We start from the raw sequence: 7868 nt of genomic DNA, 5'->3' as shown, positions 1-7868 counted from the left end.
AGAGGATGTACATTGTTAATGCCCACTTACACATCGCACACCAAAACACAAATAACCTCCAGGTGGTTACATAACTGCTGTTATTTTCACAACTCAAAAGAAGTTGTTGTATCGACCTTGGAATAAATACATGCTGAGTCAACACTATCCAGATTGCAACATATGTTGACAAAGTGTATGTGTGCGTCCACTGCATACACTTAATTTATTGAGATATCCTGCCTCTATCAAAGATCAGCAGGGAGAAGCTTCGCATCCACGACAATTCTTTCAGCTCTACAGAACTGCAAAGAGAAAAGGAATACTAACACGTGCAAATGCATTTCAGTACATTACACTGTACAGTACACTCATTTTAACAGGAGTTCCTGGGAACAAGTAAAATTCAGTTTGAAAAAACACGGTATTCATGTCCTGCCACTGATAATAAACGCGGTCCATTAACATCCTGTTTAGAGCATATGTGCTTACAAATACACACTCATCACACATTTATTACCACAGTACAGCACATTGAACATGATAAAAACACTGTGTATTGCCACACAGATTACATACTGCAAAGACTTTAAGCAGGGAAATCACTAATAGCCACAAGTCTTTTTTCAATGTCATTTTACCACCCATTATGAATTTAACCCATTGAACCCTGGTTTTGTTAAATACCTTTTTTTTAATTAAAACACATTAAAATGCCACGGCATATACCAAATATGCAAAGGCACAGTGTAATATGCTATTCACTGGCATCACTGAAGGAGTAGCAGGGTGTCATGGCCCACTTGAAGCAGCACTACAACTTCAGCCCAACGTAGATTATTGTAGGGTTTTCCACTTAGTTTCTTTCCATTTCAGTTCAATTTTGTGACATTCACGAATTTGCAAAGTTGGCCAACTTCGTACAGCCCTCATTTTGATCCTTTTTCACTTAAAACAAGGTCACCGCCAGCTTCCACATTTGGCCCCAGGAGTGCTAATCTACTTATTGGCAAACTTTATCAACTTCAAAGCTAAAATTGATTTGTTAAAATAATACAAACAGCAATTTCCAAATGGACAACTGATAAACGGCTGGTATCTAGCTAGGCACACTTTCAAAGCCCACACAGACAACTCTTTTCGACAAAAGAAACAAGCACTGGCGTTGCCAATAGGTCTCGCAGTAGGAAAGTTGGAGCTATTGGTTTTGTAAATAACATTTTATATTTATATATTGTTATTGACAATGCCAATAACGATATATAAATATAAAATGTCATTTAGAAAACCAATAGCTCCAACTTTCCTACTGCGAGACCTATTGGCAACGCCAGTGCTTGTTAGCACTGTCACTCAAATAAAGGCACACATGACCACTACGTACAAAAACAACTTACTGCTTCCCCTTTCAAATCCAGTGCATCATTCTATCCCTTCTCTAAATGTTACTAAACACACAATAAATCAAGAGCACAAACCATGCACAACTAATGCACAAAGAAAAGAAGATCAACTACTAACCTACGATCTTGGGTTCTGGAGTAGCATACCACTCACAGCTAAGCTTTTCACCGCCTTGCCAATGGTAGAAAGCGCTATATAAATAACTTTTACAATTACATGTTGGTGTGCAAACTGTTTGGCGGTTTGGCCTCTTCTGTCACTCTCCACATCTTCCTGCAAAAAGTCTCTGAAACTTACTTTTCCAAAACCTCATTTATGCTCATTGAAGATATTGATAGTTTGTACCTATTATTCTGAAAGTGTTTAACTTAATGCTCCATTTTACCATTACTGTGTTTTATTTTCAGTGAATCGAATAAAAAGAATCAAAATGTGGACAGTTTGGATTGTTTATGTTAGGAAAGATTTCAGGAGTTCTTAAGTAGGTAAAACGCCATCTTTATTGTAGCTTCTGTATGCAGATTTGGACTAAATAGAAAACTCTTCCACTGTGTTTAATAGAGCTAAACATCGATGGCACTTTTTAATAAACTTGTCAAACCCCCTACTATCTAGAAACCTTTTGAATACAAAATCACATTTTTAAATAATTCATTAAAAAGACCAGTGAGCCTGTGAGGCCTTTATCCAATACTAGCTTTTCAGCAAGAAGCACATTGTGTTCTGGGACTTGAAGTATTGTTTTTCCCTTTAAAATACAGACCCTTTAAATTTCATCAAGCCAAAAACCGCTGTGCTATGTACAACAGTGTCAGAGATATTGTTTGCGATTCTCAATGGGGTTGCAAATTGCATGCCTCATCAATATTCATGAGGAACTCGCAATTTGCGACCCCATTAGGAATGGCTGGCCCTCTCAGGTATGGTGGGCTGCTGGGCTCAGCAGACCTCCATGTCTGGGACTGCTTTTATTTAAAGCAGTTTTTTTTAATGCAGCCCGTTTTCCTTGCAGAAAAACGGAATGCATTTTTTAAGGGTAGGTAGTGGTCCACTGCCTGCCCCTAAAAATACATTCCCCTGCATTCACAAAGGAAAATGTGTCCCCTGAGGATCGTTTCCCATTTGCGAATGGGTTACCACCCTCTTCAAGAGGTCGGTAAATTGCAAGTGTTTTGCAACCGCAATTGCGGTCGCAAAACATTCTCACATAGGGTAGTGAGTCGCTATTATGAAGGCATACCCTTGGAACGCCCCTTCTTAATAGCGAGTTGCAAATCCTATTTAGCGAGTCGCAAAAAAATTGTGGCTCACTAAATAGGGTTTGCATTGGTTCTATTGTATTTTGCATGCGAAAACGGGTCGCAAACCCGTTTGCGCATGCAAAATATGGTCGTAAATCTGGCCCCAGGTCTGTTGAAGATGTAACGTGTAATATGCAACATGTGGTCTCTTTGCAGTTAGGTTACTTCCTAATTGGTTTTATTTAACACTGACAACCAAAGAACTTCAATTTACAGGTCTGGGATTCAATTAAAAAAACAAATGCATTCTTAGAGTTGCTGACTTGGTTAAGTTAATTAATAATTTATGCATGAACCTGGAAATATTGAGAGCTTGAGATCTATGTGAAGGCTGGTGGTGAAGCAAGGACTTGTGAAAAAAGAGACTTGCTTGCATGCAATCTTCTCCTGTGACCACTAACCTCGTACTAAACTTGTATTGTGAAAATAACATGCATTACACGACATTTAAGAATAAGATTGAAGCTTGCCTATGTGTCTTACTAACCAGTAACCCGAGTATGATTCTAAAAATGGCCGCTAACCGAAATTCTTTAGTGCGCATGTGTCTACTCCATCTACGTAGTATGACGTATCTTTGCTTGGAGGGAATTTTCTACACTTGCGCAGTAGCTAATAAAATGGTCACTTGAAACTCACATGCTTGCCACCTGCTTGCTGAAAAACTAAACCCAGCAATTCTACTAATGCTAATGCGGAAAGAATAATAATAAGTAAATGGAATTAGAGTAGAGATAGGTGGTATACAGTGATTTTAACATTTGTCTTTTTGACTTTTCCAATAGTGCTTTTTATGGGCCTCTAGAGATGAATCACTGTTTATTCCCTATCGTTCTACCGCACATGCACAATGAATCCAAGCTGGAAGTTGCGATGTAAACTTGAACATCGGCCAAGACTGCGAATATGTACTATTATGGGAACCGGAATGACAGTCCGCTGAAATGCATGAGAACTACTGTTTGTATCCTCTAAAATATGACAATTACATTGTGAATACGGTTGAGAATAAAGACTGATGTAAAAAACTTAAGGGGTGCGATTTTAACCCGTTTCATGCTCCCCCCTATTTTGTGGAAGTGCAGAACTTCTGCAAAACGGGCGAGGCCGCATTGGCCATTGCCCGATGGCAGCACTGGGCAGGTAGTGCTGCCGTCGGCCAAAGGCAGACGGGAGCATGGAAGGGGTTAAACAAAGAGCTGAAAGAATATATTTAAAAATAAGCATCCCCTTGCCTGTCCAATCAGAGTTAGGAGTTTCATAAATTTGAAACATTAATGAGTGGTACAAGCATACAGAAAGGTATAATTGAGGTAGCATTAGTTAGTTAGTTAGACTAGAGAGTACGAGAGACCAGGATGCTGTCTGAGAGTACGGAGAATTCCAAGACGTAGATGCTGAAAAGAATCGAATTGCTGAACCAATTATCTTAAGCCAATTAATTTAGAAGAAGAACTCAGAAGAATCTTGAGGAGGAAGTGAGTGTCAGAGAGGGGTGCTACGCAAGCGCCGGTGATAGAGAGGTCACCTGTCCTGTCCTGATTCCTGTCCTGAAGTCTTTGTTCTCCAGATCTTTCCTGGGGACCCTTTCCAATTCCTAGGCCTGGGAGTTGGTTTCCGCACCATACTTGGTAACTATAACTATATCTGTATATGCGCTTATGTGCTTTTCTCTCTATCCTCTCCCTTTCATAGTATAAATGAAATGCATCTTGATTGATTATCGGAATCTTCCTTCCATGAGGGACGGAGTTTGTTCTGTACTGTGTAAGTGGTTCACATAAATTTAATCTGAGATAAAACTTTAAAAGACTCTGTGATCATTTCTAAAGTAAGTAAATTAAAATCTTATGTTATTTCACCATCAACTAGTTCCAGCTCATGGTCCGTTGACCAGAGGAAAGACCTCTTTGATCAGTGAAAGGTTAATTAAGGGACCTTAAATAACTAATCTTGATATTTACAAAAACATGACCCCAGCGGATATTGTCAGTTTGTTTTGAATTGATTTATGGGCCCAGGTGAGTGTTTGGTGTTAGATTACCTGTTGCTGGTAACCCTCTGGATCACTGGGCAGCACAAGGGCTGGCGTTCAGAGTCTTGGCCATCCCTAACCATTCACAGTATTGCTTGGTACATGCTAAAATGTGGAAGCCAAGCAAAGTTCTTTTTATCCAATATTGTCTTATTAGCCAACATAATTTTACATGCTGGGTCTCATAGGTGCACCCATCTAAAATAAAATAGAAAGTGCAGTTCCCATCATGTAAAGTGTGCTTAAGTAAAGACTGAATAAAAAGTAAAGAGACTCTATTTGGCCAGAACAGATTTTCCAACTCCAGAATGTCCTTTTACAAAATATTATTTTCACAAGTTTTAATCCCATTAGTGCAACTGAATTTAGTTGACTAAAACTCGCAGAATGCACTGATTTATTAATTCAACACGCCTTCTTTTTTACTAGCTGTTTCAGTGATATGTAGTCACTTGATAGTCATAGGATCATTTTGCTAATGACGTGAAGCTACTTGACAACTCGAGAAATTGCAAGGTACACTCCCTCTTAGTTTTCAAATATTCAAATATTTAACCTAAAGTATCAGCTTTTCAGTTAAACGGTGCATCTGTGAAATTCTAAGTAAATACCTAACACTGTCCAAAACCAGTCATTTCATAGTCAGCTACTACTGGCCTTTAGCTCAGACCACTAGGCAGTCTCGAGCTTGATGTTTCCAGTTTTCCACTAAAAAATGCAGGTTACTAGCAGTACGGTGCACAATGGCGCGAGCTTCAAGTTCATTATTGTTTTTTTAGGTCTCGCCTGACAACGCGCTTTTGCATTGCTGGCGAGAGATACAGAGGGGCACCAGAAAATCCTACCAAGAGGGCTTTGGAATGCTGATTATGGCCAGTGCATGTGCGCCGGGCACATGCTCGCCATTTGCCCCGCCCCCCCATCAGACTTGAAAGGAAGCCGCTCGCACACCACCATTTGTCTGAGCCTCGGCATCAGACTTCAAAGGCTGCCGCTCCCCCGCCCACCCCATCCACAGCAATGCCGGGAGCTTGTCTCTCATAGCCACCCCCTCCCTCTCTCATCTTCCTTCCATGCCACCATTCATGGCACTGGCTTCCCCTTTTACCCACTTCATTATTCTGTATAAACAGCATTTCTCTCATGTTCCCTCTTTGTTATCCTTGTTGCGACAATGCCCCGCCTCCCTCGTCATGCTGCCTCTCTGCTACATTTAGTGCCCAGTGCCTTATTGCCGTCCTTTCTCAAGACTCCTTCCGGCTGCACTGCATCGGACTGTACTATACTGCGATTTTTACATCGCTGCCTTCCGTGCTCGTTCAGTCTCCCTACCACCACTCCACGCTCCTACCTTCCTTCAAAGGCTGCCACTACCCCGCCCACCCCCCACCACAGCAATGCAGAGAGCTTGTCTCTCATAGCCACCCCCTCCCTCTCTCATCTTGCCTCCATACCACCATTCATGGCATTGGCTTCCCCTTTTACCCACTTCGTTATTCTTTATAAACTGTGTTTCTCTCATGTTCCCTCTTTGCTATCCGTGTTGCAACGATGCCCCGCCTCCCTCATCATGCCGCCTCTCTGCTACCTTTCGTGCCCAGTACCTTATTGCCTTCCTGTCTCAAGACTCCTTCCGGCAGCACTGCATCGGACTGTACTATAATGCGATTTTTACATTGCTGCCTTCCGTGCTCGTCAGTCTCCCTCCAACCCCTCCACGCTCCTGCCTTCCGGAAACAGCTCCTCTTGTTGCTGAGGCCGGGCCGTGGGTGGTGGGAGCGGCACTAGAATCGGGGACTTCCGCAGGTCTCCCAGCCTGTCAGAGCGGAGAGGGGGCGGCTCGTGGCATTTGCAGACGCACTCTCTCATTACCCCAAGCTGGTCATCCGCAATTCTGTGGCCTACAGTGCTTTTCACGACCACTAACTAATGTTAACATTTCACATTTCCTCCAAGTCCGTGCGCAAATTTGCTTACTAAAAACCCCGCAAAGCTCACATGAAGTTCCATATCCTCACTGCCCCCCCTATCAATTGGCTCTCGTGATCCATTCTTGGCATGCAGAGTTGCTGGAGCATCTCTCGCACTCCTTTTATTTTTGTTTTGGTTCAGAATCAGCATGCCAGTGTGATGTGTGCGAGGGGGCGGGGTGCTCTGCTGCTCGGTGATCCCACAGCTGATCATCGGCACTTCTGTGGCCAACAGTGTTTTTCTCAAGAACTAATGTTTACAATTTATGTTTCCTCCCAGCATAGATTAATAAACAAACGTAAAGCTCGTGTTAGGTTGCCCATCCTCCCTCCCCCTCCGGCATCTCTCTGCTCACGTGATCCATTCCTGAGACAGAGCTTCTGGGTCGACTGTTAAGATTTGACCAGAGACTTTAAATGTTTGTTGGACCTCGTTTTTCCTAGCCGACGGGCAGGCTTCTTTCAACTCAAGTACTGCTGAAAACTACCATGCTGCGAGTGCAATGTGTGTGAGGGGGCAGGAGTGCTGTGCTGCCCTTGTAATGGCTGCATCAGACAGAGCTGCTGGCGATGCTACTTTAAGTTTGTTATGTTGCAGAAGCAGCAATTCTCTGTATACCAAGGGAGCTGTGCTTTTTATGTTTGCATGCATTACAAAATTGGATGTACTTCCTTAAATAACTAATCATACACTCATAAGTGTTTTTTTAAGCTCACAGAATGTCTTCAATTTCTATAGCCCCTAGTCCAGTCACTTTGTCCAGTTGTCCTTCTTCATCGGTACTGCTCTTTATGTTGGTTGACCCAATCAGAAGCCACTATTTGCTGTGTGCTAATGCTGTAAACAATGGAAATATTGTAAGGCAGTAGTCCAGCCAAATCGTGAGCAGGCGCTATCTATTGCCCTCACTCTATCTATCTATCGCACTCACTCTATCTATCGCCCTCACTCTATCGCCCTCACTCTATCTATACCCTCACTCCATCAATCTATCTATCTATCGCCCCTCACTCTATCAGTCTATCTATCTATCGCCCTCTATCTATCTATCTATCTATCTATCTATCTATCTATCTATCTATCTATCTATCTATCTATCTATCTATCTATCTATCGCCCTAACTCTATCTGTCTATTTATCGCACTCACTCTATTGCCATCACTCTATCTATCTATCT

This window comes from Lissotriton vulgaris, chromosome 1_1, assembly GCF_964263255.1.
Source record: "Lissotriton vulgaris chromosome 1_1, aLisVul1.2, whole genome shotgun sequence".
Lineage (NCBI taxonomy): Eukaryota > Metazoa > Chordata > Amphibia > Caudata > Salamandridae > Lissotriton > Lissotriton vulgaris.
Note: the sequence above shows the minus strand (reverse complement) of the source record.